At 37.2% G+C, this 25,885-nt stretch overlaps 1 long non-coding RNA gene across 2 annotated transcripts in view; it reads left to right on the top strand.

Moving 5' to 3' along the window:
* Nucleotides 1–681: 681 nt before the first annotated feature.
* The window catches only part of LOC136012574 (uncharacterized), a 51,622-nt gene continuing 26,418 nt past the window's right edge, over nt 682–25,885 (top strand). The window contains exons 1-2 of one of the 2 annotated variants that reach the window (XR_010611831.1): nt 682–800; nt 4,624–4,694. This is a non-coding gene — a long non-coding RNA (uncharacterized LOC136012574). The remainder of the gene's footprint in view (nt 801–4,623; nt 4,695–25,885) is intronic. The other variant, XR_010611830.1, reaches the window with a different exon arrangement.

Genomic DNA, 25,885 nt, shown 5'->3' with positions numbered 1-25,885 from the left:
TATGTCTGAGCTATTGCTTGCCTAGTGTTACTTTTTTTTTGTGCTATAAACCTGAGGATGCTATTGTATACTTGATTAGAATCTTTTTGGTAGTACTGATACAATAAAAGAAACCCTTGAATTTATCTTTCAAAAGAATAATGCTTAATCTTCAGTGTTTCTTTTAGATTCTCAATGTCCTGTTTCAGTCTCTATTTACAAATCAAAATGTAAAGAGAATGTCTTAGTCCTTTATGCTCTAGAAAAAGTTCAGAAATCAATCAGACGGAATAAATACCCTTTCATTAGTGACTGTATGCAAATATCAGTAGCAAAAAAAAAAAAGCCATGACTGTGTAGTTTCTGTTTGTTGGATATTGAGTGAAGTGAGATACAAAAACTGGTTCAGAAGAGTGATACAATATCCTGCATTAATCTGAGCACGTTCAAATCAAAGTATGAAAAATTAATTTGGATATTAAAAGTAGATTAGCAGCAGGAAAGGTGGTCTGTATTCCAGAGCTGAACTATAGAAACAGATGTGTGGGGAGGGTGTGCATCTATTTGTTTGTTTTTAAACCTATCTGTCTATCTATCAAAGCTACTCTAGAATTGGTCCTTTGGAGCATTCAAGCATATTGTTAATTTAAACCAGGTGACTAAGCTCAGTATGTTTCATGCTAAATGTGTTCAGGTGCTCAGATGAAATGGCTGCTGTGAAGAAACCCTTGTAAATCAGTATTGTCAGGTACTGTTCTTTAGTAGCAAAAATGGCTGATTTGGAAAAGGACTTTGATGTGCTCTCAGGAGAAAAAGCAGAGGTGAGTTTTCAGACATTTGAGAAACTCTCAAGGTTATGCTTTAAATCTTTTCAAGCTTTCTGGCTATATCAGCTGATCTAATGAAAGTTATTAGTCCATATTTCTCTTTCTGGGGTGAGGGAAGTACTGCAAGTGAACTTTTGCTGACAAGCTATAGCAGACTGTCATGGGATGCTCAGTGGATGATGACCCAAATTCAGTACTCTGATCTATTCTGGGCCTGTCTAATTTCTCATCTACAGATATAAGGAAATTAAATGAGGGCATGTATAGTAGAGAATGAAATGGAGAAGTTTAAAGTTACAGAACCCTGAATGAGATAAGACTGGTATACATCTAGTGTTATATGAAAGGAACTGCACTTATGGTGTAGAATAAGGTAATAATGAGGGCATGTTTTGGGCCTCAGCAACTGTTCATCTTCCAAATCCTGCAAGGTGCTCACTAAAGCTTTACTTTATTCTGGAGGAGCTCCACTGAAATCAAACGATTATGGCACTTACATGTGTAAGAGTTTGTGAGATTGTGTTCTAAAGGCTACATAACCTCGTACCTTGTTGTATGAAGGTAGGGTGAGTTAGGAGAGGGACAGAAGGGAAAAGGCAGGGAGAGAGCTGCAGACCCTAAAGAAGGTCAGGCTGCAGTTCAGTATAATTTCTTTCCTGAGCAAGAATCTCTGGTGGCACAGGCTGAATGTTACGGCTTTGTTTTAACGAATAGCTCTGCTGAAGTCTGCCTGTGTATCATGATGTTATAATTGCATTCATTAGTCATGGTACTTGGAAGTCGGAGTGTGCTCTCCAGGGTGGAGAGGTGATAGCAACACACTCCATCGGCACAGAATGCTGGGAAGAAGGTGAAGTGGGAAGGGGTAGGGGAGGATAAGTGATTGTATCGCTTCCCGTTTGTTTACAACTTAAGTTGAATTGGACCTGTATGTGAAGCAGGGAGTGTTGTTGTCTCTTGCTTTCTCTATGTAAAAAAGATCAATTGCTAATAGACCACTACTTATCTATGCCTTACGGCATACAAAGTGTACAGGATAGAGGGAAATATGCATTTAGGTGTGGAAGCATGGTTTAATTTAACTTATTCTTGTGGAGACTGTGTGATATCTATGGAGACTGAAATTGTCTCATGTGAGAGGGGCTCTGTGATGTGCATGTTTTGCCTGATAACCCACCAAATTCACTTGATGGGCTTCTGAATAAGTGAAAGCTTGCAAGAAAGAGTTAAAGAAAAAGTGTAGTATCTTAAATGTGAAATATTACTGTAGTTTGCTGAACAGCTTTTAGTGAACTGGAGCTCTGAACATTTAAAGGATGTTGTCTTCATCTTAATTCTTTACTCTTGAATGTGCTTGTGAACAAGTTTGGGAGAGAAAAAAAGTATGAACACCTCCCATCCCCCTTAATATATGTGGGACTAGCCAAGTAAGTTGGTGTTCTTTTCTGTTGCATGGAAATATCATGTCAAAGATACATATGCAAGATTAAACCTTCGTTTCAGTCACTTTCAGCATCTTCTTAATAAGGTATAAGTACTTTACACCATTTAGTAAGTGCAGGAAGTTCAGTACTTTTTGAAGCCCTCTAAATGACTAACCCCTCTTTATAAAGATCTGGTTTTAATTATTATCTTGATTGGTGATGATACGATCTTTCTGAGTTGCAGACTACATCTTTTATAACCTTCACATCTGATTGCAAGGTTCTTTGTGAAAGAGTGAACACTTCATTATGAAAAAGTGCCATTACTTTTTTACAAGCAGATTTAGTTTTGCTTCAGTAATTCAGTACACTAGGACATTGTATTTCTTTAAGGCATTCATGAAATTGAGGGTTATACTTTTAAGAGCATTTGCTTGCAAATATCATCTCTTTAAATGACTTTGCCCAAGGAGAGAAGGAAATCCAGGCTACCAACAAAATAGGTAAATACTGTTAGTATTTTATCACAAGCTTCAAGAACTCCTCAAGGCATCAAGTTTAGAAAAAAGAGCGAGAGATTATGGGGAGGATATTTATTATTACAAACTGCAAAGTCAACAGGGACTGCTAAATGTTCTTACAGTCATAATAGCCTATCTCATGTTAATTCTAGCCTAAAGCTCTGTGACTTTATGTGCAGAGATAATGGGGGGTAAAACTGTATTTTTAGTCTAGCAACAGATTCCTCCCAACCATGGAAAATAAATTAAGAGAGCTTTGCAAATGAAAAATGGTTCAGGCTTCAAAGGAATTCCCAGCAATAATATACAAGACTTATTACCCTAGGTAGTTAGAGAGTCCCATATATTTGTGGCTGATAGTAGTCACTTTGATTGAATAGTGCCTCAGTAACTTGTTTTCAAATAATTTGCCATTAACCCAAATCTATTGATCCTAAAAAAGAAGACCTTTTCAGTAACGTTCTTCTTGTTTGTACTTTCTATGTGTACCTTAGATAAATTGCAGTGTATGTTGCCCAGGCAAAATGCTGCATTAATGGTAAAGTTATGTTTAACTTAGCTGGAATTCACTACATATCAAGATTTAACACATCAAGACCTGTGTTTAATAGGTTCAGATCTGAGAACATAGGTACATTTTTTTCAAGTAAAAGACACTACGAGTAGTTTTTCTAAAATAATGCATTACAAACCTAAAAAATTCAGTTTAAGGCTATTACTATTCATTATTTGTTTTACGTTATTGCCTAGGAGCATGATTGCTTTGGGTTAGGAATGCCATAAATATGGGAAAGAGGAGGAAAGCATTCCACCCCCCAGAGAACATATTGTCCCAGTATAGTCAAAATTATATGTGGATGTCAACAGACTAGTCAGTGCAAAAAAAAGAAACCAGAAATTTCCTTATGTAGCCTCACATACTGTCTGCATAGGTGCCAAGGGAAAAAGATGTTAAGCATTTTGAAAAAGACCTTTGTGTCAGTCTGTGAAGAAGTACTTCCAACAGTGATGAGTAGGTAAGGAGAAGACAAAAATGTGATTGGCAGAAGCAAAATTAATAGCAGGTTGCTAAAAGCTGGAGTTAATGAGAACTGAAGGAAGGAGTCACCATGGACTATGAATGTGCGGTGGCATGGAGGTTGGGATAGGCCAGGGAAGGCCTCGAATAGATGTGCTCTTTGTGACAAGTAACCAAAGGAACCACCTGGAAGGCAGTCATGAAAATGCCAATGTGATCAGAGCAGTGATCTCAGACAATGGCCTTTTGCAAAACATTTTGAAGGAGCTGGGTTGAATTAATCAGGGATGTGAAAAAAGGTCTTGTGCTCAGCTTGTGACACAGTGCTGAGTATCTGGACTAAAGATTCAGCTTTGTGCCTCAAAAGGGGAGGCTGGTCTGGCAGAGCTGCTCTCTGCAAGATGGTGTTCTAAGATCTTTATACAGCTAAAATGATGTGGAACTGGGGATAATGCTCAGCTGATCACCCTCAATAATGGAGGTGAAGGTGGTACCAATCATATTGCTTAGGAAAGGGAGAAGCCTGGAAGCACTGGGCAGGTGAAAGATCGGCAGCAGTGCCCTGTGGAGCTGAGTATGTATAACCTAATGGTAGAGAGAGACACGGTTCAATTCAGATACTTCAAAAAGAAGTCTGGAGTAGAGAAGCAGAGCTATAAGTTATTCTACTAAGTGGGGTAGTGGAGGTTTTGTATTAACGAATGGGACCCTTGTGGAGCAGGATAAAGAGAAAAGAAGCCAAGGACAGGGCCTTATGAAAACAAAAGTGTGCATCCTTAATGTAAGAGTTTTTTTTTTTTTTTGGCATTTTGGTAATTACTTTTATGGAGGGGATTTTTTTTTTTTTCTTACAGTTTGATAAAGTGAAGGTACCTTAATATTTTATTCTGAATGAAGTACATGATATTCTTCATGCCTTGAGAAGGTAAGATTATGGGGTTTTAAGTTATGATTTTGCAATATTTTAGAACATTTATTATTCAATCTTTTAATAGCTGTGAGAAGAAGCAAACATTTATTTAGTGGAGTTGTGATGGTATTCTTGCATCCATGCAAAGGCAGTAATTTTAATATTTGTAGAAAAGTTAATGTTTCTTTTAAGTGGAAAAGGAGTACAAAATATCTCTTCATACTGGAAATGTCGAATCAAGGATTTCTCATCTCGGTCTTTTTGTTAATGATTTATGTTTTCACCGGGGTTTGGAATGCTTGTCACTTATGGTGTCCTTTGAGAATAGCTATAGCTGTTTAATGGCCTACATGTTCCTGTAGTGCAAAAGTCACTAGAACCTGTTCCCAAAGCATATACTGCCAGAAAGCCAGATATATTTTATATTGCATTGGACCCTGCAGTGTTATAAAAAATGGCATATCCCTTTTTTTCATAGCTTTATGACCAGCATCAAGCAGTTTATTGCAGACCTGGTTTATGCCCTGCAAGAGTGCAGCATAGTAGACCCTTGTGCATGCTTTGTTTTCAGTACCAACTGTGGAAGCAATTTTGAATCTCATTTGATTTTAGTTGAATCTATATTCTCTTTGTTGTATCTGTTTGAATCAGTATTGAAAAAATTAGACCAGTGTTGGTTTCAGTGTTTAAAAAGGCATTCAGTTTATTTTAGGTTAGTTCAAACTCTATTTTTACATCACACTTAGCAGTTTCTTTCTTAACTCTTTAATGCCATCATCACTTCATACAGCTAGGGTAAAACATGTGCCATTTCCAGGGATGAGGCGGGGAGGAGCTCAGCAATATATAAATAAGGATTCAATTCTACAAAGCCAGGAAAGACATTTGGCCATGTTCATTTCAGTGAGAATTCACATGGATAATCCCTTTATAAGTTAATTGGGATGTTTCATTGGTAAAATGAGGCAGCCAGGATCCACATGCAAGCATCTCTAGCCTTCTGGGAGACTGGGCTGTCTCTGACAGAAGCGATGTTGAACAGCCTGTTTGCTTGTACAGCATCAAGACTCCTGCGCTGAGCCTTTGGATCTAATGAGATCCCTGTTCAAGGGACTTGGCTGGCTTAACCTTTAAATTGTATCTGGAAAAATGTGTTTCTGTAGTGAATCTTTTGTTTTTCATAATTTGTGTCAAGTTATTGAAGTGAGTAACATAGCAACTGTTATCTTAGTGATACTATTTTACAAGCAAACTTACTCCTTGATTCTGATATGGCTATAATTGCCAAAATGTGGAGGGGGTGGAGACAGTTAAGGAAGGATCTTGGCCCAGTGTTAGAAGGAGAGCGTGAATCACAGGTGGTTTTGATGTCCCAGTTCAGCAAAGTTCTTCGGAGCCTGTATGCAAGCAGTTGATCCTTCTTCCAGCAGAAAAGTTCTTTTTTCAGGACTTGTTCCAGTTTGGGAAATGAATCAGTTACAGCTGTTTTGCTGAGAAGGAAGACTTGATGACTGCCTCTGTCGTTTTGTACAGTGCGCAGCAAATTTTAAATGCTGAAATCTTGCTCTTTGGAGCAGAGGGGAAAAACCACATTTTTTTCTCTGCTGCCCAGGATTGCTAAATCCCTTCAAGTAGGAGGGTACCGTGGGCTGGGAGAAATACAACTGGGTGAAAAATCAGGGAGGAGCAGCTTTGTGTGATGTGGCTGTTTTGGCAACAGATCCAATTGTAACTGTTCCTGTGAATTATAGGTATTTTTGGTTTAGGAATAGTGCCTGTGCAACAGGTATTTTATGTGGTAGTGGCAGAATTCTGAAACAGGTTGTTTTGTTCAGAATTCTGCTGACTACATCACTTAATAAACAAGGCATTTTGTTATGAAGTGCCTGAACAGAATCACCAACATTTGTAATGCTAGACAAAGCCACCAAGTTTCACTTTAACTCACTGCAGCATGAATTACAAACAGTTCGTGTGTTCATTGTTATCATTCAAGTTCATGAAATGCCTTAATAAAGACAATAGAAGATTATCACATGCTTTGCTTTTGTACAGAAATAGATGGTACAAGCACACCAATTTTGTCTCACTTATAAATAGCCTCTGGAAGTAGTGGTCTGTGAGGGAATAGGGATGATTGACTCATTGAGAATAATTTATCCAGAAAATTAGCATTTTTGTACATGTACTATCCATGGCGAACTGAATTTACATTCATCTAATTGTTATTAATGGTTTTCCATTTAATAGTTTATAAATTGTTATCTGACTTTGTCACTTTGTCACTACTTTGTCACATGTGATGTGTGACAGCCCTCTGAGTCATTTTGATAGTTTCTGATCCTCACAATTACAGCCGTCCTAGTTTTCTGGTCACATGAGAGGGTGGCTCTCCTCTATGAAGAGGGCTCATGTGCCTGCATTTCTTACAAAATGGACGTGGTCAAGAGGGGCAGCTGTTTAGACTTGCAGTGGTTGTGGTCTGTTTCACAGTGACTTTGTACTTAATTCAAATTTGTGCAAGACCTCGTAATCTGGCTTTCTTTTCAGAGCAAATTCCCCCTTTCTTTTGTGAGGAGACAGGGTAGTATAGTCAGTGTGGGACTGGGAAATGTGATATCCATAGCTACAACTCCTAAGCATGCAGTAGTGCATATGCAGGTAACGGAGAGCTGCTGAGTCAAGTAGTGTAAGTGCTAGAAACAGTGTGTATGTCAGCATGGTATTCTACCTTTTTATATATATATACCTATTATATATATATACCTATTATATATATACACACCTATGTATTTATATATATAATCTACCTATTTTATATATATATATATATATATATTTGTATACATATGAGGTTTCTAGTTCAGGAATTTCTTGCATATTTCTGCTGAATTGTTTTGTGTATATGTACTTAACATGTGTGTATGTCCATATGCACACACACATACACATGATGTATACATGCCTCAATTTCATCCTCTTATTCATTTCTGCTCCATGCACGAGTGGTCTTGCACAGGTCTGTTTCTCATCAACAAATAGGAATAACAATGATTTCCCACTTCCTTCTCAGTATTGTTGTGTTTTATTAATCCATGTTTTTGAGGTGCTGTGAGCATGCTGACCGCTTGTAGGGTAAACCCAATAGTGCTGGATTGCCAGAGTGCCATAATTAGTGCCAGGAGGAATTAATGTTGTAATCACACAAGTAAATATACAAAGTCACTGAATGTTAGTTTTATGCATGGTTACAAACGATGTCAAAACTATAGGATCTTGCCCAATCAAATAATTTATTAGGCACAGCTGGTTAACTGCTTCCAGCAAAATAACCTGTAGCTTAATTGCTCCTTCTACTGCATTAGTTTTATGCGTGGTCTTTCTGGCCCCAATACCCCAAGAAGAAAACCCTGCCTTGAGCTCCATGAGAGTTGTGCAAGAAACAGTGGGTCATAACTCATCCATGTCAAATTAATGTTGTTGTCATGGGACATCAATGGCATAATGAAGGCAAAATAAGGGCATTAAGGAGAGTTAGTCCTTCAATAGGGCTTCTCTTCTGATTTCATTGATATGCTAAATAGAATTGTATCTCCTTCCCCTCACCCCCCACCCCCAAGAAATAATGATAATGTCTTTTAAATACTTAGTTTGAGGAAGAAACAGGAACCTTATTTTTAAGTAGTAATAATTTTGTTTGTATTTCATTCAAAATTGAATTTTTTTTATACATTTAGGAACACAGTACGGGAAGCTGCCATATGCTATCAGTCCTAAAATGTCTTTTCCTCTGAGGTAGTTTTTGACTAGTTCAACCATTTCACTCTAATAAAGTACAAGGTTAAATGTCCTATCCTGACCCATGTTCTAAAATGGCAGTTCATTATTACGATTTTCAGGCTATGTAGCCAGGTAGGTGAAAGGTACTGGTTCTTAGTTACTTAGATTGTAAATGACTGAAATAATGTTTCATTTAATCATTGAAGCCCTTTATGTGGAGTGTTGGATTTTCAAAATAATCACCTTTGTTTAGGGGCATGAGTCTATTGGAGGTGAACAGGTGATGTTCAGTCACACAAGACTTGTCTGTGTTCAGGTTGTTCATTTACTTATAAACACCAATTGCTATTCATTCCTACAGTGTAATGGTAGTTACTTGCTCATTCCTCTTTTGAAAGGAAAAAAGGAACATTTTACTGCTGAAATTATGTCCGTGTTAGATTATATCACTTTAACTTCAGCCTTCACTGTTAAATACTTCATATTTTGTTAGCAGCTCTGTAACTAAATACTGTTGAATATGTATTCTTATGTCTTTATACTTTCTATGTTCATGTTTGGAAGCAGTGATTTCTTCAGTAAGTAAATACATGTGGATAGAAATAAAACTTGCTAAGTTAGTAGTCCTGGATTCAGCTGTAACAGTTATTTTTCTCCTTGTTAGTAGCTGGTGCAGTGCTGTGTTTCGGCTTTAGTGTGAGAACAGTGATGATTACACACTGATGTTTCAGTTGTTGCTCTGTAGCACCTACCCTGATCAAGGATTTTTCAGTCTCATGCTCTGCCAGTGAGGAGGAGCTTGGGAAGTTGGGAGGAAGCAGAGACAGGACACTTGACCCAAATTAACCAAAGGGGTATTCCATAGCATGTCATGCCCAGTATAGAAACTGGGGGGAGTCACCCAGAAAGCCCAGATCGCTGCTTGGGTCAGGCTGGATATTGATTGGCGGGTGGTAAGCAACTGTATTCTCTCCCCTTGTTATTTCCCTTATTATTATTATTGGTGGTAGCAGTAGTGGTTTTGTTATACCTTAGCTACTGGGCTCTGCTTATCTCAATCTGTAGGAGTTGCATTCTTTCCGTTCTCCTCCCCATCCCACCAGGAGCTGGGGGGAAGAAGGGAGGGAGGGAGTGAGCGAGCGGCTGTGTGGTTCTGAGTTACTGGCTGGGCTTAATCCACAACAGTTAGTTTATCAGGTAAAACTCTACTTTTCATCACTCTTTTGCTTTTTATTTATGCAGTGCTCAGTCCAATTAATCTGTATGAATGTGATTCTGAGGTCCTACAGCTTTATGAATAAAGAAATACACAAATTGTCATGGGAATTTCTTCTGCTACTGAATATTGGGATTGGGCAAGAGCAGATCTCCACCTTCCTTGCCTATACTGTATTCCTTGCCGCTCCCTGAATGTCTTTTGTAGGCTTCTTAACTATGTAGAAGTTCACTATCTGTGCAGATCATTTAGCACATTCTTATTGTGTGTGGTTCAGCTACCATGTGTGTCATGGCAAGTGCTTCAGTGTCAATTTTGAATCACATCAGTTATCACTATTTTCCCATCTCTGTAGACTTGGAAGTGAGAAGCTGTGAACTCTACTATACCTGAGAACTTGTGCTAAAAATCCCTGATATCCCTTTGCATACTTAAGGCTCTCTCAGACGTGTCAACCTTGCCAGAACTTGTCTGTCTCCTTGAGCATTAGGTAGGTTCCTAGTTTTCACATGTGCATTTGAAGGAAAGGAAAAGTGAGATGAAAATCCAGTTTTCCATTTGTGTTTCTGGCCATCAGATCTTGCTTAAGCTGTTGAATGTGGCTAATGTACTTTGTCATATATTTCTCTTTGCTAATTTCCTCCAAGATAAGTAAGCAGATTCACTTCTTTTATTCCTGATGTGTTTGTTTGTTTTGTTTTTTAATCAAGTGCAATGGTAAGCTGAAAAAAATAAAATATCCTTCCATTTGCTTGGTAATAGCTGTCACTGGGAGTGATTTTTGTCAGGAAAAAAACCTAGATATTCTTATATAGCAATTTCCAATTTGTTCTTCAGAGCTCTCTGAAAACTTAAGGCCTGATCTAGTAGGTTCATGAAAATTCAGTCAGAAAAGTAAGCTCTACAGTGGGCTTAAATTGGTTTTGTGGGATTCAGCACTGCTGTGGTAAAATTCTTAAGGTGGCTTCCAAAAAATTGTTGTTTGCAAGCCAGTGCTACAGGGCAGTGATGCACACAGAAGGCTATGCATATTATTTATCTATATATTTTCTGCACTTAAGTGAATGGCAACATCAAACAGGAATAATTTTCCTTCAAACCATTATTTAACCTTGAACCTGTCTCATTTGGAGACTCAGTTTCCCGAATGTACAGATTTCAGGGAAATCGAGCCATAAATTTCTTAAAACACTTGGCCATTATTTCTGTTCTGATTTTCTAAAAAAAGTAGATTGCTTGTAAAGTGCTAAATTCAGGTTGCCACCAGTGCAGCTCAACAAACCCACATTAAAAATCACATGAAAGGGGAATCTTCCTGTTCACTGCATACATCAATCTGCTGTATGCTGGGAAGGAGAGAAGGCTAACAAATACTATAACCAGTCCTGAACAAGAATCTCTGTTTAATGACATTTAAAGCTAGATTAGAGAAAACACAGGGAAGTAAACAAGAGCTAAAGGGAGCAATCTGTTTTGGAGGATGGGACCACATGATTCTTCCCCTTCCTGGTATGAAATGAGAGTAGGAACAGAACAATATATTCTGTGCTCGAACATTTGCATAACAAATGCTTGTACTTCGTTTAGAAAAGAGCTAACAGATTGTCATTGCCCAGAGCACTGGCATTGCCATGATTGCTCCAATATAACATGGCTGTTAAACTTTTTCTTAACCCTTGTGCTACCTTCCCTCAGCTTGAAAAGAGTTATTTGCCTAGAGTTAGCCTTTCAAGACACAAGCACATTTTAGTGCCCACAGAGATCTGGACAAAAGAGTTATCTGTTTCAATCACTATCATCCAAGATATTACATTTTTTGAGATGTATGGAAATTCTAAAGTACTGGAGTAATAGATGATGCACAGCTCACTCCTCAGAGCATTGCTGAGATTGCACCCTTGGCTGGTGGGAAGATGAAGTATTGGGCAAGGCTTTTCACACATTGTTTTTCTTGTATTCTCTACAGTTTTCTGAAAGCTGTAGGCAATAAAGTTAACATCCTTCTGTAATGTACGCCTTTGTTACAGTGCTGTCATTCAGTCTAATTTCAGTTGTGGTAATTTAGATTGGTAGAAGATTGGCCTCTGATTACTTGGTGATTCCTCTATAAATTAGTACATTTGGAAAATTGTGAGGGTTTGTTTCATAAATATTAAAAATTCTTCTGTAAACAAACAACAACAAAAAAAAACCCAAACAACCACAACCTAAGTTTGTCTTGACGTTCCACAGCTAATTGGGCAACAGTGAATCACACAGATTTTTGAACTTGTCTTTTTGGGTCTAGGTTTTCATATCAAAGTTATCAGTACCCCTAAAGGGGCATTAGCACTGGGACAGGAAGAACTGAAAACTGCTGCAGGAAAAAAAATGGAGGATTCTTGTTACTCTTGCTAAATATAGTCGCAAAACCAATTTCTTTTGAGTTTTATTGCATTCTTGTCTTGTTCTTACTTGTTCATGGTCATCTATTCTTATCCAGTCAACGCTTCAAAGCTTTGGGTAATTGTTAGTATTTTTCATCCCACCAAAGAAAAGCAGATCTGTGTAGACATCTATCAGACCCAAGTGTGTTTATAAAAAATTATTAGTCATCTCAGCAAAGCATAGCTGACAAATGCTAGAATATTCCTTTTTATATTAACAAAAAAGTATATATCTGAAGGAACACTCTCGCTAAAGTATAATAAGACCAAGCTGTTGTCTACTTTGTAGTAGTGTATTAAGTGTAATTAAATCACCTTATGAGGTGGCAAAGAAATTTTCTATTTGAGTGTTAATGAACCTGCTTTTATCAGTAATAAAGTGCATTGGTGGAAAAAGGCAATGATCTTAATTCCAGTCTGCAAACCTAACCACAGTATTTAAATTTGTTGCTTAAAACTAGCTCCTCAGTCTCATACTGATACAGCCAATCAACTAGTGTTAACACACTTGCATTCAAATGAAATTCTGCTATTTTTGCCTTTTAACAAGGTCAATTCACAATCTCTCTCTCTGTCAGGGAACATAGCCTGAACAGTCTGGTCTGTGCCAGGACAGTGTGTTAGCATTTGAAATTTTAACTGAGCTTGAATTTATTTGCCAAATAAAAAAAATTAAATCTTGTGCTTTTAGAAACTCCATCTCATGACTGTCACTGAATTATTAGTCATATTGCAGAAATGTCCATGTTAAGGCAAATATATATTCTTCTGCTTCAAGATCTCTTAGGAGGTGAATGACAATTTCTTCCAATACTGCTTCAGTTCAAGTAACAGTCATCTTTTCTTTGGCTCAGAAGCTTCATAGGATGGGTTTACTGGTGGCTCCAGCTCAAGAACATGCAGGAAATTCACTACTCTCCAAATTTCTACTTAATTTGGTTTTGTCTTTTGGTCAGGGAGATGCAAGGACATCTTTTGTGTTTTACCTTACCTGAGACATTAAATCAGCTTCAGAAAAGTGTAAATAAAATAAGTGTGAATAAAAAAAACAACAACCGAACAAAAAACATCTCTTTTGCTTTATTCATTCAATAAAATAAACGAAACTTTTATATTTGAACAAATATTAGTCTTTAAACTTAAATAGTTCTAAATTTAACCAGTTAATTAGTATTTTGTATTGTGATGTCATCTTCCATTTGCAACTGATTATAGTACCAAAGACCTCTTCTCCTTAGAATACAAAATATCTTTGATGTTGCTCTAAGTTGCATCAAGAAATTGTTATGACAGCTTGCAACTAGGTGTAAAATTTCTAAAGCAATTATCTGAAAGAAGAGTATATCAGTTCAGCATTTAGTGGACAACAGAAATGTGTACTTTGAAGTAGAGTCATGGAAATCAACATTATCTGAAAAGTTTTGACCTTACATAGGGGATCTGTGTGTCATTTATAGAATGAGAACTTCAGAAAATTTGAAAAATAAAACTATTTCAATGCAGATACATGAACTTGAAACAAAGTTTCTCCTTGCCAAAAGAAGGGCTTAAGGTCTGTTTTTATGATTGGGTAACACATCCAAATTAATTCCTTATTTAGTCAGATTTCCTGAACAGAGTGTATTGTCACACTGAGGAAGGTGAATATACGAAAAAAAAAAAATACTCCATTAGTATTCTAAGTAATCTTTTTCGGGATAAAAGTATCATCTCAGATAGGCTGGTGTCCTGTATAAAGGGCTGTCATTAAGTTCTTTGAGAAGTTGACAGTTTGTGCGGGCTGCTTTTTGCATCTTGGTGTTACCAACTTTACCACTAATTAAAGACTTGCAGTTAAAATCTGACATAAATATTCTATATAGAGCATTGAAATGTCTAACATGCATATGTTTCAAAACACTGCATCAAGGAGGATATAATGTCATAAAAAAAAACCCCAGTATCGTATAGCTGCTGCATTCCAGAATTTGTTCGAATGTCCTAAGAAATAGGATTTTGTGGTTGAGGGATGATAATTGTTTCTCTTCCAAATAAAAAAAGAGAAAATGCGACAAGCTGTTTCTGCAATTATTTTGACTATTTCATCAAACTAAAACAACCTTATCATTCTGAATTTTAAGAATGGGTTTTGGCTGAAAGAAAAGGGCAGATTTGTTATTATCTAAATTGCAAAAAGATGTAATATTTGATTAGCAGGCTTGGCAGCAGTGGTCATGGATGCATGCTGTAGCAGAATCTCTTGTGTTTGTTACAGTAAAACCTAATTAAAATTTAACTAAGCTGATGGCGTCCAAACTGCCATTGGAGAGGGAGGATTGCATTCTGTGGATCTCTATACATGTGTGCATTTGCCATTTTGTTCTTTTGTAACCAAGCCGCTTTTTTGTCTGAGCTCAAAAATGTGTTAATCTGCAGTTATTTTGTGTGCTGTTGTCAGAAAGCAAATACATAGACTGTTATTTGCTACAGTTTTGTGTTATCCTTGATAACTTCCGTGATCCTTGATAATTTCTCTAGCCAGGCATTTTCAGCTGTCAAACATTTGAGCCCTGTTTTGGTCTGCAATTTTACTCAGCACCATTATAATGAAGATTTAGTTATGCAAAATGGGTTTTATGTGAGTTTATTAGGTAACAGCTAAGTCAAAACAGTTAACCACCCGCTGTTGCAATTGCTCTTCTAGTTCACTGAGGATGGCAGTAGTAAATCTGGCATTTCTTTTTTTCTGTATGGAGAAAGTACAATGTTTTCTCATACAATGTGTTAGTCTGGCATATAAATGTGCTCCTCTTCTTGATGTGTGCACCAAAGGCTTGAGACAGGATTACAGAAGCTGAATAAATAGCAGTATGTGCCCTGGTTTGCTTTTACTGATGAACATGGCTTGGGCTGTCAGTACAGCTTAGAGAAAGCTATCTTTTAAGTCAAGACTGTGCTATATACTGAGTGAGCCACTTGCTCTTCTGAAAACTGATAGTTATTCTATGCAACTACATTGCTGTTTTACTGGATTCAACTCTTGCTGCTTGAGCTGGATGTGATCAGAAAATTATCTGTTTCCTTCACCATTTTCTGTATTTGCTTTTGAAAACATACCGGTAATGGTGGAAGGTCTGTTTCTTTGTGGCGTTTATTCATTCTCTTTGATACTTAACAAAAGAAGACTAATCCAAATATATCAGCTGATGAATTCCAAATGGGAAGTGGAAGCAAACTTTCCGGCTAAAGTAGTGAATCTGTAAAAGATTGATTGCTTGATCATTTTTATATAAGCTACAGTGTATGCAGAGATACAAGAAAAGAGTGTTTCTGTGGTTGCTGGCAAAGTGTCCTGTAGATGCTGGAAAAAGTGAATATTGAACAAAGATTTGAAACAGTCTTACACCACAGATTTGAGAGAGGATGTCTAAGGAAATGATACAGGAATCTCTTTTACTACTGACACGTTTGACTGCTGTGGTTGTTTGTCTTCACTTCTGGGAAGTTTTCACCCTGCAAAATTCTTAAAGTACTTTCAGAGGAGGTTTGTGTTCATATTTAAATGTTTTTCTGTGTAATATAAGAAAAAAGCTTTGTTCTATAGTAATTAGCAGATACAGTAGAATGATTGGAAGCAGACCTGGAGTCTAATGGAGTTTAATGATATTATGGCATAGCATGAAATTTTTTTCCAGTGGAAACTTATCAAACACAGTGAAGCTCTCTCCTGCTGTCCCTCAGGAGCACCTCGATCTCTCTGGAAGTATATGAGATATTTGCATCTATTAAAGTGATTGGCAGCATTTTCAATACATTTTCCAATTATCTCTGCAAACACTTTGGAAAAGTCGATTGCCTAAAGCTTCCTTTCCCCCCAGTTATGCTGCTTCTTATTTAAATAAGGTAAAAAAAAAAAAAAAAAAGAAAAAATGTTAAGTAACAGAGCATGTCTCTGCTATGGCAAATGTAAAAGGTCAGATCCTTACTGAGAGCAAACTGACTTTGGTGAAACTAACCAAATATTTTACAGCCATTTATGTCCTTTGGCAGTCTGACCAAAAGCTGTCATGGCGTGAAACATGCTGCTGTACTCTCCTGCACTGTTTGGAATAAATACTTTGTCACAATAGAGTACATTGGTACTTTCATGTGCAAGAGATCATATGTATGTGGAGTAAATAATCCTGAGATATGACAGTGGGTTTAATTCTCAACTCAAAACATATGCAATGAAGAGAAAGTTTTACAGAGTGGTTTCCTCCCCCTCTTCCTGCAAGGACTTCATTATATAATGACTGCTGAAAGTTACTGAAAGTCACTGAAAGTGACTGAAAACATTACTGTTCTTAAGCAGAAATCTGCTGTTTTGAGTGGATCTGAAATTCATAATCTGTTAATGTCTATTTCTTTCCCCTAATACCCTACCACCATTTTTTTTTTGCTTAGCTGTAAAAAATTAGCTTTGAATGGAAAAAAAGATCAGAGACCAAAAGTAAATCTAAATATGTAAATGTATTTCAGAAGTGATGTCCTTCACATTAAATCTTTAAAAGAACCTCACTCTGTCTTCATATCATGCTGTTGCCCAGCATCCTGACTAAGCCTATTACTGCTCCAACTTGCTGCCAGCATATTCATTAGCTGTTTATTCTTTTAATTTCTTTGTGAGAATTCATAGAGAAATTATGTTTGTCTGTAAGTATATATGTGCATGTGGGTTGTATGCCAGTGCAAAATGAGTTTTATTTCTGTTCCTCCTTGTGTTCTTGCTGTACTTCTATCTCTGTATCTGCATGATTCATAATGCATGGAAATTAACAGAAAGAGAGCACAGGAGGTAATAGGATGTGTGAAGAGAGAGACAGGAAAAGAGTGCATGAAGCAAATAACCGAAACGCAAACATTTCTGTATGTGGCCCATCAGATGAGGCCACCTGTAATGACATAGGTGCCATCTGACTTTTTACATAGCAGAAGTACCACCATGAGGTTTCATATGAGCTCTCATTAACTTGAGAGCAGTCTGTTGCATTATGCAAGCTGTGAACATGCTTGAGGACTTCATGGGTGTATGGACTGCTCATTAGTTCAAACTTTTTTTGCCCTATTAGCCACTGAAGTGTGCTATGTGTGCACCAGGATCACATCGCCAACAGCAATCTAGTTCTTGTGTGTCACTTCAATTGTCTGAACCTGTTTGCAGGGAAGATCAGAGGATTTGCTTGAAGTATTCTTCTACTCTGCACTACAAAATGTGACAAAGCTCCACTCTGAAAAACTGTCTTCCAGTATATGCAATCCAGTATCAATCATAAAAAACCCAAACCCAAAGCAAAACACTGTTATAAGTCTCAAGGTCAAGTGCGTGTTTGAGCAGAACTTCAATTCCCTGGCTCTGGGTTGGGGTGTTGTGGCCCCACAGTGCTCTGCACACACTACTGTGAAGTGAGTGCAGCGCAGTTCGCTATTAAGACTGTTCAGGTGGTTGAACCTTGCTGGCGTTACATTATGCATAACAGATAATACATTAGGGCACAAACCCCTGTTAAATGATACCCATTTTAAATTGACCAACAGATGGCACTATCGGTCTCCTTTTTCTCAGGTAGCTTAGAAGCAAATCTTAAGCAAACCGTTGTTTGGATTTCTCTGCTGCTAAATTCAGTAATTTCTTTCTAATTAATATTTCATTTAAATTCCTAATATCTTATAATAGTGTTTAAAATCTGTGCACGCCTACGTGTGCAATGAAACAAATCATAAGGATACATATTCATAAATTTAACCTATAATGTGCCTCCTACTGTATTAAATGACTCTTGAATTTGAATAATTTAAATAGAAAAGGCACTGCATATGATCCTCTCAGTTTACCAGATACATACAATAGTGGAGAGCTAAGAGACAGTTTGAAAATTGATGGAACAAGAGAAATTGCATAAAAAACATACTGCATTAATTTCTGGACACTCTACGTTTCTCTTCTCTCAAAAATTTATAGTTGTATTTAAGATGCTTCTTCAGCATACATAGAAAACATCATCAGTTGATAAACATGATGACTTATAACAGCTATGCTCTCCTATATTATCTGCATTGCTAATGAGATTGTCAGCATGAGACATTACTGAGAAAGTGTCAGGAATAAGACCTGCCTGACCACAAAGAAAATAAAAATAAAGTCTCAAGGAAAGAGAGAGTAATGTAGAGTTTAAAGGAACCGTTGCATATTTTGAAGGGATAAATGGCATGCAGTGTAAACATCTAACTTTGATTAGATATTGTGGAAGAGAGGGACTGCTGAGGCTTTACTGTGTGTGCTCCCACTCTTGAAATAAAGAATTTTTTCTTCTTATATTTAAATGGAATTTCCTGTATTTCATCTTGTGCCAATTGTCCCTTCATCAGGTACCACTGAGAAAAAGACTAAGACTTTCCTTATACAGGAGATGCTCTTTGTGGCCCTTTGCTGGACTCTTTCCAGTGTGTGGGGAGCACAGAGATGGACACAATACTCCTGACTCACCAGGGCTGAGGGGAAGCATCGCCTCCCTGTGTCCACAGATAGCACACCACTTCTTTCACAGTAGTCCCAGCTGCCTTGACAAGGTGATGTCACTTCAGGAAGATATAAAGGTTGTTTTGAGTTTTAGTACTTATTATTTTATCCTGAAAAGTGATAACTGCTCTTAGAGTATGGTCTGCTTTCTGAAAGGCCAGTCATGGTATAAAGATGTTTATCAGTCTGAATATTTTGGACAGATACAGGCCAGCTCCTCTACAGTTGTCCTCCCTGGATAGTCAGTTAACTTTACAAAGCACTTCTAAAATACTACAGCTCTGAACTGTTTGATTTCACCAGTTGCTGACGGATTTTGCACAGTTATATGTGACTAAATAAAATATGAGTAAGGTTTGAAACCAGGTTTTATTTTCTAATAAGAGAATAGCAGTATTATTCCAAAGTCCTTGTGGTGACTGACTACAAATATATGCTTAACTTGCAAAGCACCAGGACAAAGTGTGCTGTGAGGGTGCAAGAAGGAAGACCTCGGGTCTAGTAGTAAATGTAAAGACAGCTTTCTTTATAATCAAAGGTCATTTGGGTTTTGTTTTTTTTGTTTGTTTGTTTGGTTGTTGGTTTTTTTTAATACAGGTATTTTTATCACCACAGGTATTTCAATTATGTTTTAATTAAGCTGTATGATTATAGATGCTTGCCAACAGAGGGCATCTATCTAGGTAATTGCTATGATAGTGTAACGGATAATTATAGATATAGAAAGTAACTAAAAATAAGTCTGTGGTGGTGCAGTTAAATTCTGCGCTGCCGATGTGCTTTCCCTCTGGCAGCTGCATTCGTTGGCTTGCTGCTTGCTGTCCACTTGCTCTTCATAACTGTAAACTGGATTAGGGAACTGTTTACTGTGAAAACTTAGAAGATGGAAGTCCAGCAGGAATGTGAATGGAGGGAAAGCAACCAAAACACCATCCAAAGCCTCTCCTGTATCATAATACAGTGTGTTTCATGGCAGACAGCTTCTCCAATAGATACTAAATAAATGTATTTTTCCACAATAAATCCTGTTTAGGTATCCCCAAGGCCCATGTTAGCACTCTACTTAAGCACGTGCTCAAATCCAGTCAGATTTCGTGAAGTACTTAAGCTGTAGTCAGGCTGGGTTATGTGCAAGGACAGGTTTCAAAATCAGAGCATATTAATAAATATCTGCTTTATTAACCCAGGATTTGTTAGCCTTTTTCCATCAACGCTCTGCTTAGTCAGGGTTTAATTTGTGAATATAGATACTTTTTTTCCCTCTTTTTGTTCGGCTGGAAATCAGCAGTAATGTATCAACAAATTATTCTTCATTTTAGGTCTGATTTTAAAGACATAATGAAAGTTACTAGAATCTTCCCTATAAGTCAACAGGGAGCAGCATCAGGCTTTGCTTTCTTAGAAGTGTTCCAGAAAGCCTTAGATTTCCTTTAGTGCAACATCTTTATATTTTACAGTTCCTGTAAACATCTATGAAGAAATCCAAAAGGAGTGAATGTGAAGCCAAAATTTAATGCAGAATTCTGAAATCTGCACTTCCTTTTATGCTATTCATGGAATAAACCCCTAAGGGTTAGAGTGAAAGCTTCATAAAATCTTTTGTAGATGTTTGAGGTGTCCTTGCTTTTTATGTCATAGATTTCTTTTTCTTTAACTTTTGAAAAGGGAAAAAGCCAACAGTTTGCTCATACACAGTACTTTATTTTTTTACTATTATTTTTCTTATATTTATTATTTGAGGATACAGTAGGAGAAAAGAAGTGGAGCTGTTCCTTTTCCTCTAAACCTGAAGGAAAGTTTCTGAGTTAAGTACTTGCTTTGTAACCCGAGGAAGGCAGTAGTAGATCTGTTGAGCTTTGCTGGGTCTTGCATGGCTTCTTCTGTTGATTTATGGTGAGTAGGGATAATTCTATAGGGTACAAAGTACTGTATCTTAATTTGTATGCTGGAACCTCACCATAAATTTGTTGTCAAAGCTGTTTCCCTTTCATAATTAAATTGCAGTAGCTAGTTTTATTGCTGTTCCCAGGAATAAATCTTCAATCTGAAGCTTTCACGCTCTGTGTTTCTATTGCTCACCTTTTTATTACAGGTAAGGGATTATTTTTTACTCTCTTCCTGATGAATCTTGACAGAAACTTAACTTATATTGGTCTGTGCCTCCTAATTTATTCATTGAATGGGGAAACCTTGTATTAATAAGCTTTTTACACATTGCCCCATACTGTAATGTTCTCTATAGCTTATGTGTAGGTAGCTTCCAATTTCCTATAGAATTTTCAACCTCATTGGTTTCTATATGTAGCATATCTATCCTGCTGTCCTCAGGCAGCATGTGTAACTGCTAGTACTATTAAAGGAATTTGTGTAACCTCCTTATATAGTAAAAAAACCCAAAAACGATTCTTCTGGAAAGCAGAAGATCAAGCTTGTGTTCAGTTATAGCAGCAAACCCAGAAACCCCATGTGCAGTTACTGTCTAGTATATACATAGTTACCTTGGAAGGTAGAGAGAACAGCAATAAACTTGTAATTGCTATTTGGTATAGGGCTTTTCTAGAGAGGAGCTTGAATGGCTGGAACATTTGTGAAAATGTAGATGACAGCCTTGTCTTTAAAAGTAAAATGAAGCTCCAGATAAAAGAATTAGAACAAAAGGCTAAAGCAATACAAAAGAATTATAAGCAGCGTAAAATGTAATTGCAGCATTTAACATTTACACTGCAATGTCATAAACATCAGCCAATAGTGCCTTCAGCAGAGATTAAACTGTGGGATGGGTGTGTGTAGTAATCATTCCAGCTGCTGCTTGTGCACAGCTGTCCCAAGATCTCTCTTGGCAAAAAGGATGCTCTTTTCTACCTTTGCATGTCTCTTCTCCCCTTTTGATATTTGTCAGAATTTTACCCAGAATTTATGTTGATTGAGGAGCCAGAATGTTGCCACGGCAATCTCAGTTGTTCACTTTATAGCTTTTTGATATATAAGCACCATTCATCGTAGTGCTGCTGCCTCTAAAAATTTTCAGAGGTGTGTTAGTAACAGATAAACACGTGATGCAATGTGCTATCCTTCTGCTTTCGCAGGAAGGAAAAAAGGAAATTAAATCTGATTTAATGTATACAGAGATCAGAGTGAACCCTGTATTCCACTTTGAACTTTGCAACTGTCTGTATTAATATAGGTTGATGTTCAAGTGCGCTTCTCTTGGTCCATCTTTTTTTGGGTTGGATTGTGTTCGTGAAGCTGGAGGTCCTCCCTCTGGTGGCTAATCTGTCACTTAGCATCTCCTGCATTTTTAAAAGCTGGTCACTCTGCAGCCTGATGGATAAAATACTCTCAAGCACAAAGTGTTGGTTCAATTGCTGTGGGAAACGTAGCAACGTTTTTCAATTTATATTCAGCAAAGAGTGATTAGTGGGGTTCACTAGTTCACAAACTTTACTATAATTTACCTGCACATCTCAAATATGGCCTTTGACCCCTAAAAACTTTGGCCATCTGTTGACAGAACAGTAGAATGGTTTAGATTGGAAGGGGACTTAAAGCTCATCCAGTTCCAATCCCCTGTCATGGGCAGGGACATCTTTCACTAGACCAGGTTGCTTAAAGTCCTGTCCAACCTGGTCTTAAACACTTCCCAGGATGCTAACATGCTTGAAGTTTAGGAAGGCTTTAGGATACACTAAATTCAAAGACCATCTTTCCCAGCCTAAATATATTGTATTTATTATGTAAATTTTATCATGTAGGAAAAAGCACTATGTTTGTTATGAAAGAAATGGAGAAGAGACTGCATGTCTTTTTAATTAGAATGTCTTCTATCACATCTTGTGATGGGGGATAAAGACATTGCTTCTAGGGAAAAAAAAAAGGAGACCACCTAAATTTCAGGAATAAAGTCTCTTAAAATTATCTCTGGATTAGACAGCTTTAGAGCTGGGGAGCCCTGCCTTACCAGGCATTTTTATGAAGTGGGTGCCTATAGCAGTGACTGGGCATTTAGCAATGGATATGCAAGGAGATATTTTGTCACTCTTTTTGAAGTGACAATAGCATTTCCTTTCCTCATTCCAAACAGTTAGATTCAAGGTAATTACTATACTGGCTTTATGAGGTGCAACTTTAAAAAGAAAGTGTAATATCTTGGTGAACTCGTGCATGAGGCTGTTTTTCAATGATGTTTGAGTTACTTTAAAAGAAGCCTTAATTTCATATACAAATGAAGTTGTTTTGGAAGCAATTCCAAGGATCAGTTTTCTCCAATAAGTGATATAAACACAATACCCAATGCTGTCCAGCTTTTGCGATAGATAGCCATTGTAATCAGTTGAGTCTGATGCTTGTGATTTGATTGTGATGCTGGTAAAATTTGATGGTATTACCTTGTATTTGCTCTTTGTGGAAACACTTATGAAACCAACTATTCAGAAAACAAGAGAAACCCAAACCCTAAAAACTTTCTTCTCAGCTTTGCTGACAACTTGCATCAGTTTTGTGCATTGGATGTTTTCCCAAAAGGCTCAACTACTGGAATCAATAAATTGCACTGAGAACATTGGCTTTCATTAAAATTAAATACTGTAAGAAAATCTGCAGTCTGCCTTTGCAGAGGAATTCTTTAAATGTTGAGTTGATTGTAGGCTGTTGATTCAAAAGTGAAAAGCCAAAGCTTTATGAATCACAAATTTCATAACATTGAAACTTGTCTAAGAGTTTTGGAAGCCAGGTTGCTGTTTTTCCTTGAATTTCAAAATACTGAGATTTGGAACGGCTAAACAACATCTGCTGAAAATAAAAATGTGTTAATGATTATAGTGAGCAAGAAATGAACTGCTCCAGAAACTGCTCAAGCTAGTTCAGAAACACTTGTTGACCAAAGAATTAATTTCTTTCCTGTTTTCTATGCAGTTCCATGCCTTTGCTTTCAGTCTTGATAAATATGTATTTTTCCTTTATCGGTCAAGCAATTGATAGTATGCCAAATTTAGGGTTTTCATGTGCTTAGTTTTGCTAACTGCAGCTCTTCAGAAATGAGATATTGCTCCTGCCTCTTTTCTGAGGGAAATCAGTCATTGGAACAGTTAAGTACTGAGAGGTAATTCCAATCTTGTTAATTTATTTTAAAAGCAGTAGTAGTCAGGTTTCCTCATTGTCCTGGGACAAGAGAGTAAACTTTTTTTTTTTTTTTTTTTTTGCAAGTAACATATTAGGCTAACAATGTCACAACTTCTGCAGTGCAAATGTTTATATCATCATGTCTGAAGCTTCCACATCATGTTTTCAGTCTATTGGCCAATGTTAACAAGTTCTGACAAAAGGTCAGATGTTTCACGTATATTTACAGTTTTAAGCTTAGCATAACCTCAAGAAAATGGTGGGCAGCCCTGGAAAGAACAGCCCATGCATTGCTACTTCCTCCCTTACTTTGCTCTAGCAGTGATGTGGCTGTGTGGTCACCATAGAAACTTGCTGATCTGGGTTAAGAGGAATCATCTTTAGCTCAGGCCAACTTGGATAAGCAAGCTATGTGGCCGCGAGGTTGCTGTCAGCGGCCCAATGGCAATTGCTAGCAAGTAACAGCAGTTTGTTGAGGAGAGTGGTGCAGAGGGGCATGGGGACTGGGACTTTGGGATTACCTAATTCATGCAGCCAGTTGTTAGATTGAGGCACAAATCTTTAGAGAGGTCTCTAGTTCTGATTTACACAGATCTACTTGTTTTTTTCAAGAGTTTTATGCACCACAGTAGGAGCAAAGATTTAGAGAAGGCTTGGGAAGCATCTCCAAGTGCAAACTTCCCTCTAGTGGACTATAATGTAAAGATTCATTTTTATTGTTCTTTTTTCTATTATCTTCACATGGGACCAACTCAATGAGGTTCTGGTAACAAAAGAATAAATAGCTCTGAACTGGTGGCCTGTTGTGCTGAAGGAAGGACAGGATGGAGAAGGGAAGACGAGGAGACAGCTATAAAGAAATTTATGACTCTGCCTTGTCAGAAATTTCCTTTAAGCGTGCTGTAGACAGAATAGAAGAGAAACATTTCCTTATTGCTTAGTATTTAACTACAGACATGAAAGCAGCACAGTTTATTTAAACTGGTTAACAAATTAATTTAGACCAACACTTGGGGATATAAGCTTTTAGCTCACTTTTCCAGAAGACTCTCAGAGCACTTGTAGAAATGGAACAGTCTCTCTCTAGTCTCACGGATTTTAGAGTTACTTCAGGTTCAATTTTGTTTTAATAAATCTCTTAGCAAAACAATAGCAATAGAGTAGCAGAAGTATGGCCCTGTAAGATGCCCTTCACTGACAACAAATCATCACTAGTCCTGACTTGCTTTATATAGGGACATTTTCAGTTATGTAAATTTTCTTGTCTTATAAAAAATTTCAGGTCTGCAGCCTCCATAGTATGTATAGAATGTATACTTCCACTGACAAAGTACTCCTGTGAAAGGCAGACTTCATGGGGTAAAAAAAAACCCCAAACAAACAACAAAGCCCCACAATCCCTAATTTTCCTATTACACAATCATTCCTTAGGTTTAGGCACCCAGAATCCATCTCAGAGCATCACCAGATGCTTCTAAGCATAAAAATAAGTGCAAAGTGATCCAATTTGGAAACTTTCAGCCTAGAAGAACATCTATCTTCATGGCAGGTTGTTTTTCTTTTTATAATGCTTTATATTCCTTGAATATTCTTTTTTTTTCTTTTGAAAAAGCAAAGCAAGCAAATAAACGAACTCCAAACACGAATTGAAGCGTTCGCATTCATGTAGGTCACTGAAGTCACTGCTGAGTCATGGCTATCTGTGGTATTTTAAATTTGATGGTTTTATACTTACTGTACAAAATTTATATGTATTTTCATGAAGCTCATTAAGCAAACGTCTACTTTCCTTGCCCATGATACCTTTGTTGTTTTGCTTTTTTATGTACATCTAAATCTGCTGGTACAGCTGCCTAAAAGGGCATTCCTGTGAAAACCAAGATTATTTTAATTCTGTGGATTTGTTTTAGTCAAAGGTGAGCTTAATAAATCCAGTTTAGCAAGCAGATGACTTTGCTTATTTACTGCTAATAAGTATCCACACAAAAATGCTCCATTGAAGACAAATATTTCTATACATGTAGATGTTGATTGCTGTTAACGTACAGCCGCTTCTGTTTTTTGCAGTTTTGGTCAGAATCACCTGTACTTTCTTGTTCCCATGGTGCTTAATGCTGTTTCAAAACTT

The sequence above is a fragment of the Lathamus discolor genome, chromosome 4 (genome assembly GCF_037157495.1).
Source record: "Lathamus discolor isolate bLatDis1 chromosome 4, bLatDis1.hap1, whole genome shotgun sequence".
Taxonomy (NCBI): domain Eukaryota; kingdom Metazoa; phylum Chordata; class Aves; order Psittaciformes; family Psittacidae; genus Lathamus; species Lathamus discolor.
Note: the sequence above shows the minus strand (reverse complement) of the source record. Positions and strands in the feature narration are given on the sequence as shown.